This window comes from Chionomys nivalis, chromosome 11 (assembly GCF_950005125.1).
Source record: "Chionomys nivalis chromosome 11, mChiNiv1.1, whole genome shotgun sequence".
NCBI lineage: Eukaryota > Metazoa > Chordata > Mammalia > Rodentia > Cricetidae > Chionomys > Chionomys nivalis.
This window is the reverse complement of record NC_080096.1, coordinates 75,851,144-75,864,749: the sequence shown is the minus strand read 5'-3', so window position 1 is coordinate 75,864,749 and position 13,606 is coordinate 75,851,144. Positions and strand designations below refer to the sequence as shown.

General features: G+C 38.6%; 1 pseudogene; it reads left to right on the top strand.

Annotated features, from left to right (window-relative positions):
* The first annotated feature begins 12,262 nt into the window (after positions 1-12,262).
* LOC130884454 (nuclear transport factor 2-like) lies at positions 12,263-12,673 on the top strand (annotated as a pseudogene).
* The last annotated feature ends 933 nt before the right edge of the window (positions 12,674-13,606 follow it).

Below are 13,606 nucleotides of genomic sequence, written 5' to 3'. Positions count from 1 at the left end.
ACAATTTTAATATACTAATACCATACAGCCTCTTTAATCAATGAAATTCTATAAAACCCTAGGGACAGTAGAGGTTCTAGTATATTTTATCTTCTTGTGCGTGTGTGTGTGTGTGTGCACGTGTGCCATGATATGTGAATGTGTGAATGTTTTAGTGTTAGAGTATAGAGAAAAAACTTAGCTATTGTCCTTGCCTTCTAATTTATTTGACACAGTCTAATGTTCTCCTCCGTGAATGCTAGGCTTGCAGGCTTATATCTTCCTGAGATTTCCTGACTATGACTGTCACTTCATGGTAAGAGCAATGAGATTAAGAACCACCCTGATGATGTCTGAATTTATGTTGGATTGGATGACACAAACACAACCCTCATGCTTGCATAGCAAGTAGTCAGTGTTTTACACACTGATACATTTTGCCACCCTGATAAATTACTGTAGTTACAACCTCATTAGGATGTTCTCTATATATATCTTTCTCTGTCTCTCTCTGTCTCTCTGTCTCTGTCTGTCTCTCTCTCTCCCTGTCACTCTCTTTCTCTTTTTTTCTCTTCCTCTTTCCTTCTCTCCCTTTTCAAATGCACTTTTTGCATGCAGAACTGGCTAGCCTGGAACTTACCAGAACTGCCCACCTCTCCCTTTTCAAAGATGCCTTCTCAGTGAAACACCAGCTAGCTTGGAACTCACAGTATCTCAGACTTCACTGACCTGGGCAAGAATACAACTGTGTGGTAGCTCAACTGTCAGGAATCACTATTATTATGACTATTCTCATTTAATAAATATGAAAATTAATCAGCAGGAAATCAATGAATTACCAAGAAGGATAGAACTAAGAAGCAGTACAGCGCTCAATGAGGTAACTAACAACTCTGCCATACTTGAATTTCTTCACATTGATGCAAATGAAGCAAGGTGCTGTCCAGAAGGAAATACAAATAGTGTTCAGAGGCAATGAATAAAATGTGGCTAGAAGCCAAAATAGACAAATATCACCCTATCCAATTTGTCATTTAATCTGGTCTTTTACTTGGTATTTTGTCAACTATGTGAATAAGAAATTAACTAAGACTTATGCAAGGGAAAGACATTTTTTCATTCTGCACATTTTCCCAAGCTACTTTGCACCCCACTCCACCTCTGGCGGATCTAACGTGCAGCGTGTACACAAAGGTATGGCAGCTTTAGCACCTCAGAAGCAAAAGCTGTGAGCAAATTGGTTTGCCACCTGCCTGCTTCCAACCTTTCACCACTCTCTGTGGCACCATGCTCTCTTATTCATGATTAATATTTTACTTAAAAAGTAAAAAAAATGGAAAATTCATCAGTGAATTTAATGCTCACACAATGTGGCCTTTGTGGCATTGAACCACAGAATAAAATCAGGATTGAGGATAGCCTCCTTCTCAGATATCTATAAAAGCCCTTGACCTCTCCAGGTCTTGAGACTGACAGGCTCCTTTCTTCTCTAAATCCTGTTCTTACGTAACTTATAAAAGGCCAAGAAGATAGTCTCTAAGAACTTCTCAATAAGTTGTATCTAGAACCAAGGAAGAAACATTTGAAACACTGAAAAGAGGATGACAAGAACCTAATATTCTGTAAGCATATGTAATTCTCAAAGAGTCTCCCACAGTTCCCTCAGTCTTAAAAAGACATGGCTTTCCACATTTCTGGGTGCCAAATCACCCAGGAGAGTGCATAATCCTCCATCTCCCTCACCTGCTCCTGACTGTAAGGCATAGCTGACCTGAATGAACATGACAGTTTCTTCACATGTAGATGAATGCTTCCTTTTACTAGCTTTTCATTTTTTCTATCATCTGCTGCAAATTGTGTTTTAGGCCTCTTTTTAATTTAGTACTATTGTGTGGAGGGCAGAAGCCATTGTGTGTAAGGGTGTGCGTGTGGATTATTTTCCTGTCAATGCAAGCTTGGCTCATCTGGGAAGAAGTGACCTCAACTGAGAACATGACTCCATCCTGTTGGCTTGTAGACAAGTATGAGGAGCATTTTCTTGATGAAGGATTGATGTGGAAGCCAAATACAGTGCGCTATTACTTTGTCAGGTGGTCCTGTGTTGTTTAAGAGACCGTAAGCAAGTCATGGCGATCAAGCCAGTAAGTAAAATTTCTTTTCGGCCTCTACTTCAGTTCTTGTGTTCAAATTGCTGCCTTGAGTTTCTCCTTGGACTTTACATAGGGATGGACTGGGACATACGTATTTAAAGATGAAATGAGCTTTTTCTGTCTCTCTTGGCCATGTGGTATTTATCATAGAATATAAAACCAATTTAAGGCACTATGTGTCCTCAGGTCTCTTTATGTATGAAGGCATGCATTAGGGAGAGGATCATTAAATAATACATTTTTTATAATATTAAAGTTGTAGTGAAAAGTAAGATTCAAGAAATACATTAATTGCAGAGCAGTGGTTGTACATGCATTTAATCTCAGCACTTGGAAGCAGAAGCATGCGTATCTCCGTGTCTTTGAGATTGGTCAATCTGGTCTACAAATCTAGAGAGCAAATTCTAGTATAGCTAGAGCTTCACAATGAAATCCTATCTAGAAAAACAAAAGTAGAGGGAGAAGAAAAAGATGGAGCAGAAGGAGGATGCGGAGGAAGAAGAGAAAGAGGAGGACGTCTTAGTTGGGGTTTTTATTGTTGTGAAGAGACACCATGACCATGGCAACTCTTAAAAAGGTAAACATTTATTGAGGGTAGCTTAGAGTTTCACAGGTTTGGTTTATTATCCTCATAGAAGAGCATGGCATCATGCAGGCAGAAATGGTACTAGAGAAGGAGCTGAGAGCTCTACATCTTCATTCACATGCAACAGAAAGTGAACTGCATGCCACACTGAGTACAGCAGCAGTGATAAACTTTCTCCAATAAGGTCACACCCACTCCAACAACATCATGCCTCCTAGCATTGCCATTCCCTTTAGGGGCCATTTTCTTTCAAACCACCACATTCTACTCCCTGCCCCCTCAAAGACTTGTAGCTATATCATAATGTAAAACTGCACTCACTCCAAATGCAAAAATTCCCATAATCTGCAAAAATCTCAAACTTATTTTAAAGTCAAAGATCAAAATTTTCTCTGAAATTCATGCCATTTCTTATCCATAATCCCTTATAAAATCAAAGTCAAAAGCAGACTCCATACTTCCAACATATAATTGCAAAGGACACCACACCAAAAGGTAGGAAAAGGGAGCATAGTGAGGAAATACTGGACCAAAGCCTTTCTTAAAACAATCTAGGCAAACTCCCAATCTGCATCTCTGTATCTGATATGAAAATGCTCTTCACCCCTGCAACTGCTTTCAGCTTTGTTGACTGCAGCACACTTCTCCCTCACGGCCTGGTTCTGCTCCCTGTTAGTAGCTGTCCTTGGCAGGTATCCTTCAGCTCTGAGATTACCAACATCTTGGAGTCTCCAAGGCAATTCCCCCTTCGACCTCACAGCTTCACGCAAGAGCCTCTCATAGCCTTCATTCACAGTCACCCATGACACATGTCTAGCCTAAGAGGCTGTCCTTAGTCATGGAGGAAAATTTTATAACCCCTTTCGTATATCTTTGACTCTAAATAAAGAACCACATGACCAAAGTTGCCAAGTTCTGCTGCTGGAAAATGGCTTCCCCTTTCAATTATACCTTCATCTGCTTCCTGCTTTCAACAGTTTCCTTTGCTAATTAATTGAGTTATTTCAGAACTTTTTCCTGTAGACCAAATTGACTTCAAACTCAAAGATCTATATACCTTTGCTCCTGGAATGTTGGGATTATAGGTGTATGACACAACACCTAAGTCTCAATTTTCTCTAATTCCTTTTCACAAGTTTGAAATTTTCCTGGGTAGAATCTTGTTTATCACCGTGAACATAGGAAAAGGAGAAGAAGAGGAGGAGGAATAAGGAAAGGAAGGGGACCAGGAAAGGGGGGAGAAGGAGCAGAAGGAGGAAGAAGAAGGAAAAGAAGAAAGAGGGAAAGAAGAAAGCAAGCAAACCAACAAGCATGAAAGAAAGTTAGAAACAGAAACATCAATGCAGTCATGAAGATCAGTCATTGCACATTTATGAGTAATGGATAATTTGAAATATGGGTCTTGAAAAAAGTCAGTACTGACAGCATTGGTCCATTTCACACGTTAGCTATTTTTACTCCCAGATGGACCCATATTACCCTCTGATCTTACTAATAAAGGAATGTGGTAGGTACCCAAGTGTAATACACAGGTTGCTGAATACACAGGAGTTAGACAAGCTCACTAAAGATACTTCAGAGTCAGGAAGCAGAAGGGAAGGATGTAGCTGAGGGATAGAGTATTCACCTGGAATATTCAAAATCTTAAATTTAATCTCCAGCACAATATAGAGATTAGAATCAAGAGGAAAAGTAATTGTTATAAAAGAAAAGGAAATATACTAACCAAAGAAGTAAATACCCATCCTGTAAAAAACAGGGATACTAAGAACACAAGAAAAAAGAATATTTTCCATTTGCAGGAGTGAAATTGAATATTTGATTTATGGGGAAAATTTTCCCCAATTCTCTCTCTATCAGCAATATCCAACTAACCTGTCCTTAATAACTAGTAACTCTAGCTGAGCGTCCCTGCAATTCTTCTGCGACCCCAGTGTGCTTTTCTTGAGAATCCAAGAACAGACACAAATATGTGATATGCAGAGTGGTGTGGATATGAGCTCAGAATCATACCTATATTGGCCACACCCATGTCCTCTACCCCACATAGTCTCCTTTCCCTCAGCTCTCCTGGCTACCATGCCGGCTTCCCAGAAAAGCACCGTTAGTGAGGAGAGATGCTGTACCAATATCACCTATTAAATGAAATAATGATTCTGAGATACTAGCAACCTAAGCCAGATGAAAGCAAGCAGCCCCAGAGAGAGACAGAATTTGACTCAGCACAGTCTCTTAATCCAAAGTACCTGCTATCTCCCTGTGTGCAAGGCATGGGGAGAGTTATAATGTGTCCCTTTGCCTAAGAAAGTAAGCAGGTGTTGAAAGTAAGCAGAGCACAGCAACATAGAGAATTCTGTTTTTTAAAAGGAAGTTTATGATCAAAGAGGAAAGAGAGAGAACAAAGGGACAAAAGGAGAGACAAAATGGATTTTTAAAAAAACACACACTTTTGTTCCTCAGACCGAGAAAGACACAAAAATGAGGTAATACATAGCAAGCCTTCATTAAGGGAATCACACACCTTTTACTTTCTTAGTAGGTGACAACCACAGGTATGGTGTTCAGTTGGCCTGATTTTACAGCCAATTGGAAGCATGACACTAAATGTGATATATTGTAGTTGAATTATTTAATTTGAAATTTAGCTGGTGCCACAGGCTGTGGAGCAGGAGTAAGAAGAATGAAATTATTTCATTGAAAAACCTTTTAATTTTTAATTATAAGGAGGGGCACTTTTAAGGAACAAAGCAATTTGCCCAGGAAGGCTACATATCATAGCTTCCTAGGGAAAAGCACTCCATGGTGTTTCAGGCTGGTGTCCCCTTTTCTGTCTGTTGATGCTGCAAAAAGATAGAAATCAGAAACACCAACTGTATTCTTTCAGAAATCACCTTAACAGTCATAACTATTGTTTGTGTGGAAGACAGTTCCATTGTTTTCCATTGTTTTTATTCACTGTTAACATACACCAAATGATAACCTTAAACTCATTTCCTCAGACTAGAAAAGAGATTTGGACCTAGAAAAAGGGACTTGGGGATCTAGTTTCATTGCTACTATATAACCTGTTTACCACCATGAACAAGATGCTTTATCTCCTTATGATAAATTATTTAATACTACCATTCAGATGATTTTATGATTCATTCCAGTATAAAAATTTGTCTTTATGCTTTTAATCCTAAACCAGATTCTCCTGTCTACTATGTTTTTCTCTACACATAAGACTTTTTAGAAAGAATTTCAAAAATAATTAAAAAACACTTTTCTGCTAATTTATAAGCTTATGGCTCATTATTGAGCAATATTCTTCTCTGATCCTTTAGATGGGTCGGAGACTGGTATACCTGTATTTGAGTTGCTTTGTATAAATCATGTTATGATATACTCGGAAGTATAATATTATAATATTATCTTATATTATATACCAAGGTTTGTTGTGAGATCTAAGTAAAATGATCAATGTAGAGTCAGTTTAAAGTGATGTCACAAAATGAAGATGCAATAAATGTTAGTGTCATCCTCACCTGCATCTTCATTTTATCCCTGTTCCTATAATCACTATCACCACTGTCATCTGCCTCACCATCTCTATCACCACGATTATCATCATCATTACATGTTAGACTATCTCTCAGACTTTAACAATATAGCAGCTATTATAAAAGGAAAATTAGTAGTTTAAAAAGAGTGAGGGATAGACCTATAATGTTCTGTAGGTAAGACTGAAGAAGAAAAGCAGAAACTAATGCCTATGGAAGTGATATGACTTTTGCAAGAACACCAAAATGCTATCTGTAGTAATGACTTTAGATATCTACTATTATCTGTACCACAAAAAAATTTACCATAAGGTATTTTAAAAAATTACATAAAGTTCTTGACATATATCTAACCTATATACATAATCCAAATTTTTTATTTCCTCACATATCAAGAATCTGTAATGAATATGACTGCTGTTTCCTTTTCACAACTCCACCTTAAATACTATAGAAGAGGGAGACATGTATATTTATTTGTGTATGCATGTATGAGAACCCAAATGTTCTAAAAAGGATGCATTGGTAATATATGTAGGTGTATAAAATACACATTTAGTATTGAACTGTGCATTATATTCTAAGCACATGAGCATACACATGCCACGTGCACATCCATATGTGGCCATGCATATATTTATACTCAGGCAGGAGTGTGTCCAAACACATCCGCACTGACACATATGCACAGAGAGTATTTTGACAACACTTTGAACAGCTCCAGCAAAAGAGGGTGCCGGTTTCTGTAATGCAGTCTAACAATCGTCATTAAATTTCAGCTCCTCTTCAGGAGCTTCTGGGATGCCAGCTGTACTGGGGCTTTAACTCTTAATCTTCTAAAGTCAATTTAAACAATGCTTTAAAACATGCTTGTTATATTGTTTGAATACTCTATAGGACACAGCATGAATTCATTCTCTGTTGAATCAGAAAATGCAACAAGGAAAACTGAACTCGGCAATGGTTCTTAATCATCAGGCACAGAGAAAGGTATTTGAAATGCCAGCCATTGGTACTCTGCCTCAGCCCTGAGGTTAGCACTTAGGGTGGAACAGAGGTTTGCATTTATCAAGCCCCAGGAGTAAGTCATATACTGGTGATTCATGGGATGTTTTTTGATGAACACTGAATCAGAAGTCATCAAATCTTTCTCATTTTGCAAAATAAGTGTAAGACTATCCAATGGCATGCTCTTGTTAATGGTGTATGTGTGTCCTTTTACTTTCTGATAGGTCTTTCTGTATCTCCTTTTCCCACACAACCTTCTTCACTGTAGCTTATCTTCAGAATTTGTTTATACAAGGAAAAAATAAACAAATAAGGGCTGGGGAGGTGGCTTAGTGAGAATTGAAGCCAAGGAAATGCCAGGCAGGGCTGTACCTGCCTGCTACACTAGCACTCTTAGATGGAGATAGGTAGATTTCAAGAGATGCCTGGCCAGCCCTGCTTAGCTAAAAGAACAAGCAACCAGGTTAAGTGAGAGATCCTGTCTAAAGGTACTAAAATAGAGAAAGAAAGAAGTCATCAAAGTGCTAAGCACATAAGTATCCACATGTGAAACATGTGGGCATTCATGCTATGCCGAACATTTATTTATATGCTTATCACACACAAACACACACAAATTCATTCATTAATTAAAAAGAAGGAAATCTAAGCAGCAATAAAATATACAGAAGAGCATTCCTGCTTAAAAGCTAAGTGGCAGAGTTGGGAAAAAAGCGTTTCCAAATGTGTTGTTATATGACGCTCTTATTTTATGATAGTTGTTGTATTATATGATAGCTATTGTGCTGTGCTGGCACTGTCTGTAAATTAAGGCTGTGTTTCAATGCACATAGAAGAAGTTCTGATTTGCCTATCTATTAGATCACTTATTAATAACTGTGAAATATAGTTATGGTGTTAGGGTAAATTTTAACCATACAGTGTCAAGATTAATGTCTGCCTATGTATGAATAATTATTTTTTCTTAATATTTGCTAAATTATCATCATAAGATGGTTGATGCATCACTGGTGATTGTATTCAAGGTGAAAGTCAGAAGAAAAATATAGCTAGCTTCATTTGTTCCTTTTATTGAGAAATAGAAATAAGCTTAGGGCTTCCGCGGGGCCATGGGATCAGCCAGCTCAGCCTGTTTGGGTGCTGGGACAGGTGCTGGGGCAAAGGGTGGCAGGAGTTCCTTTGTTTTGGTAGCCTGCCTGCAGAAAAGTAGGCCCTTTGTCAGCGAGGTTCCTTGTGAACGGGGAACCTGGTCCTGTTCTGGAAGACCCATCTGAGTGGTGAGTGTGTTCTTGACCCGCGGCAGGAGCCAGGAAACAGAACACAGACATTCCCCGACCCCCTTGGCTCCCCAATCATTCTGCAGGGGCTGCTCCTCTCTGCTAGGACCTCTCTCTCTCTAGCCCATCCCAGCTTGCACCCAGGAACCTCCTCCCTTCTTCCTCCCTTCCACTGGGCCGCAGGATCAGCCAACTCAGCCTGTTTGGGTGCTGGGATGGGTTCTGGGGGCAAAGGGCAGGCAGGAGTTCCTTTGCTTTGGTAGCAGAAAGGTAGGCCTTTTGTCAGCGAGGTCCCTGGCCAGCAAAGGAACCTGATCCTGTTTCAGAAGACCCATTGGATAGCATTTGTAGGAGGAGATGGGCAGGCGCTAAGGCAAGAATTCCTCCATCAATCTAAAAACCAACATGAAAACACCAGAACCCAATGATCTGACAACAGAAGGACTTGAACAGCCTAATCCAGAAGAAGGGGAAAAAATTGACTTTATGAAAGCAATAGAAATTGACTTTATGAAGCATGTAAAAAAAATGCCCTTATAGAAATGGATGAGAAGTATAACAAAAAGTTTGAAGAAATGAGTAAATACGTAAATGATACCCTGGGAAACCATGAAAAAAAAAGATCAAACAGGTAATGAAAACAGTTCAAGAATTGAAAATTGAAATGGAAGCAAGGAAGAAAACACAAACTGAGGGCTGGCTGGATATGGAAAATCTAGGTCAACAAGCAGACACTACAGAAACAAGCATAATCAAGAATACAAGAGATGGAAGAAAGAATCTCAGATTCTGATGACACCATTGAGAAAATAAATGCACTGATCAAAGAAAACAGCAAATACAACAAATTCTCATCACAAAACATTAAGGAAATCTGGGACACAATAAAAAGACCAAACCTAAGAATAATAGGGATAGAAGAAGGAGAAGAATTAGAGCTCAAAGGCCCAGAAAATGTATTTAACAAAATTATGGAAGAAAACTTTCCCAACATAAAGAAAGATATTCCTTTGAATATTCAAGAAGCATACAGAACACCAAATAGACTGGATCAAAAAAAAAATCCCCTTGCCATATAATAATCAAAACACAAAACATACAGATTGAAGAAAGAATATTAAAAGCTGCAAAGGAAAAAGGTCAAGTAACTTATAAAGGTAAACCTATCAGATTTACACCGGACTTCTCTATGGAAACCATAAAAGCCAGAAGGTCCTGGATAGAGGTACTGTAGAAACTAAGAGACTATGGATGCAAGCCCAAACTACTATACCCAGCCAAGCTATCATTCACTATCAATGGAGAAAACAAAACATTTCAGGATAAGAAAAAATTTAAACAATATATAGCCACAAATCCAGCCTTACAGAAAGTAATAGAAGGAAAATCACAATCCAAGGATCCAACATTGCCAACACTGCCCACAATAACTCAGACATCGAGCGACCCTTCAACAGCACAACTCAAAGAAGGGAAACACACAAACTCTACTACCAAAAACAATAACAATAACCGGAGTCAACAACCACTGGTCATTAATATCACATAATATCAGTGGACTCAGTTCACCTATAAAAAGGCACTGGCTAAGAGATTGGATACGAAAACAGGAACCAACATTCTACTGTTTACAAGAAACACAACTCAACCACAAAGACAGGTATCTGCTCAGAGTAAAAGGTTAGGAAAAGGTTTTTCAAGCAAATGAACCTAAGAAACAAGCAGGTGTGGCCATACTAATTTCTAACAAACTGACTTCAAACTAAAATTAATCAGAAGAGATCGAGATGGACATTTTATACTCATAACAGGAACAATTCATCAGGATGAAGTCTCAATCCTGAATATCAATGCCCCTAATATAAAAGCACCCACTTATGTAAAAGAAATACTACTAGAAATCAAGGCAGACATCAAACCACACACACTAATAGTAGGAGACTTCAACACACCTCTCTCACCAATGGACAGGTCAATCAGACAGAAACCTAATAGAGAATTAAGAGAATTAATGGAGGTAATGAAGCAATTGGACTTAACAGACATCTATAGAACTTTCCACCCAAATAGGAAAAAAATATACCTTCTTCTCTGCAGCTCATGGAACCTTCTCAAAAATTGACCACATACTCGGTAACAAAGGAAACCTCCACAGATACAAAAAAAATATCAGTGTCCACCTGTGTCTTATCAGATAACCATGGATTAAAGTTAGAATGCAACAACAATGCTACCCCCAGAAAGCCGACAAACTCATGGAAACTGAACAGTCAACTACTGAACCACACCTGGGTCAAGGAAGAAATTAAGAAAGAAATTGAAGTCTTCCTCAAATTTAATGAAAACAAAGAGACAACATACTCAAACCTATGGCACACAATGAAAGCAGTGCTAAGGGGAAAGTTCATAGCACTACGTCGCCAATTAAAGAAAACGGAGAAAGCACACATTGGAGACTTAACAGCACACCTGAAAGCTCTAGAAAAAAAAAAAAGAAGCAGACTCACCCAGGAGGAGTAGAAGACTGAAAATAATCAAACTGAGGGCTGAAATCAACAAAATAGAAACACAGAAAACAATCCAAAGAATCAATGAAACAAAAAGCTGGTTCTTGGAGAAAATCACCAAGATCGACAAAGCTCTATCCAAACTAATCAAACGACAAAGAGAGAACATGCAAATAAATAAGATCAGAAATGAAAAGGGGGACATACCCACAGATATAGAGGAAATTCAGAGAATCATTAGATCTTACTACAAAAGACTGTATGCCACAAAACTGGAAAATGTAAAAGAAATGGACATTTTTTTTAGATAAGTACCATATACCAAAGTTAAACCAAGACCAGGTGAACAATATAAATAGACCTATTGGTTGCGAAGAATTAGAAGTTGTTATCAAAAACCTTCCTACCAAAAAAAGCCCAGGACCAGATGGTTTCAATGCAGAATTCCACCAGAATTTCCAAGAAGAGCTAATACCTATACTCGTTAATGTATTTCACAATATAGAAACAGAAGAGTCATTGCCAAATTCCTTTTATGAAGCTACAGCTACCCTGATACTAAAACCTGACAAAGACTCAACCAAGAAAGAGAATTACAGGCCAATCTCACTCATGAACATCGACGCAAAAATTCTCAATAAAATACTGGCAAACCGAATCCAAGAACACATTAGAAAAATTATCCATTATGATCAAGTAGGCTTCATCCCAGAGATGCAGGGCTGGTTCAACATACAAAAATCTATCAATGTAATCCATCATATCAATAAATTGAAAGAAAAAAATATGATCATTTCATTAGATGCTGAAAAAGCATTTGACAAAATTCAACACCCCTTTATGATAAAGGTCTTGGAGAGATTAGGGATACAAGGGTCATACCTAACTATAATAAAAGCTATTTACAGCAAGCTGACAGCTAACATTAAATTAAATGGAGAGAAACTCAAAGCCATCCCACTAAAATCAGGAACTTGACAAGGCTGTCCACTCTCTCCATACCTCTTCAATATAGTGCTTGAAGTTCTAGCAATAACAAGAAGACAACATAAAGGGATCAAGGGGATTCGTATTGGAAAGGAAGAAGTTAAACTTTCATTATTTGCAGATGATATAATAGTATACATATGCGACCCCAAAAACTCTACCAAAGAGTCAGTCACAGACTGCACTGGGTTGCCGCTGCCTCTGTCGCCATCCTGCCAGCCCCACGGGTCTTGGTGAGGTGGGTAACTCTCCAGGATGGGAGACAAGCCAATTTGGGAGCAGATTGGATCCAGCTTTATTCAGCATTACTACCAAGTATTTGATAAGGACAGAACCCAATTAGGTGCAATTTACTTGATGCATCATGCCTTACATGGGAAGGACAGCAGTTGCAGGGGAAAGCTGCCATTGTGGAGAAGTTGTCTAGCCTTCCGTTCCAGAAAATCCAGCATAGCATCATGGCGCAGGACCATCAGCCTACACAAGATAACTGTATCATCAGCATGGTTGTAGGCCAGCTCAAGGCTGATGAAGATCCCATCATGCGTTTCCACCAGATGTTTCTATTAAAGAACATCAACTATGCTTGGCTTTGCACCAATGACATGCTCAGGCTTGCCCACACAACTTTGGCTGACCTCCTGGCCAGACACTCACGCTGTTTCCTCCTCCCTCCTCTTCCCAATACTATCTCACTCCTCCAGATGCTCCAAATATCATACACAAATGAGCAGGGCTGAGGTGGGAGTGGGTGCAGTGCACTTCTGTCAACAGGTATTGTGCATGATGTTTGGATGCTAGACTAGTTCGACAGGAAACGTTTGTGTTGTACCAGCGCATGCCTTGGAAAGACTTAAGTAATGCAAAAGATTGTCGGTTTTTGTTTTATTTCATTTTTTAATCTACTGACAAGTTGCTCTAGGAACCCAAAGAAGTGAAAGAGAAAGCAGCTGCCTCACCACCCAGATATTGATTTGTTCAGATGTTTCAATGCCTCATGATACAATAAAACCACAAAAGTTTTCTTAACAAAAAAAAAACTCTACCAAAGAACTCCTACAGCTGATAAACACCTTTAGTAATGTGGCAGGATATAAGATCAACTTCAAAAAATCAGTTGCCCTCCTATACACAAAGGATAAGGAAGCAGAAAGGGAAATCAGAGAAGCATCACCTTTCCTGATAGCCACAAACAGCATAAAATATCTTGGGGTAACTCTGAACAAGGGAGTGAAATATCTATTTGACATGAACATTAAGTCTTTGAAGAAAGAAACTGAAGAGGACACCAGAAAATGGAAGGATCTCCCTTGCTCTTGGATTGGGAGGATCAACATAGTAAAAATGGCAGTTCTACCAAAAGCAAATTATAGATTCAATGCAATCCCCATCAAAATTCTTCACAGATCTTGAGAGGACAATAATCAACTTTATATGGAAAAACAAAAAACCCAGGATAGCCAGAACAATCTTTTACAATAAAGGAATGTCTGGAGGCATTACCATCCCTGACTTCAAACTCTATTACAGAGCTACAATATTGAAAACAGCTTGGTATTGGCATAAAAAC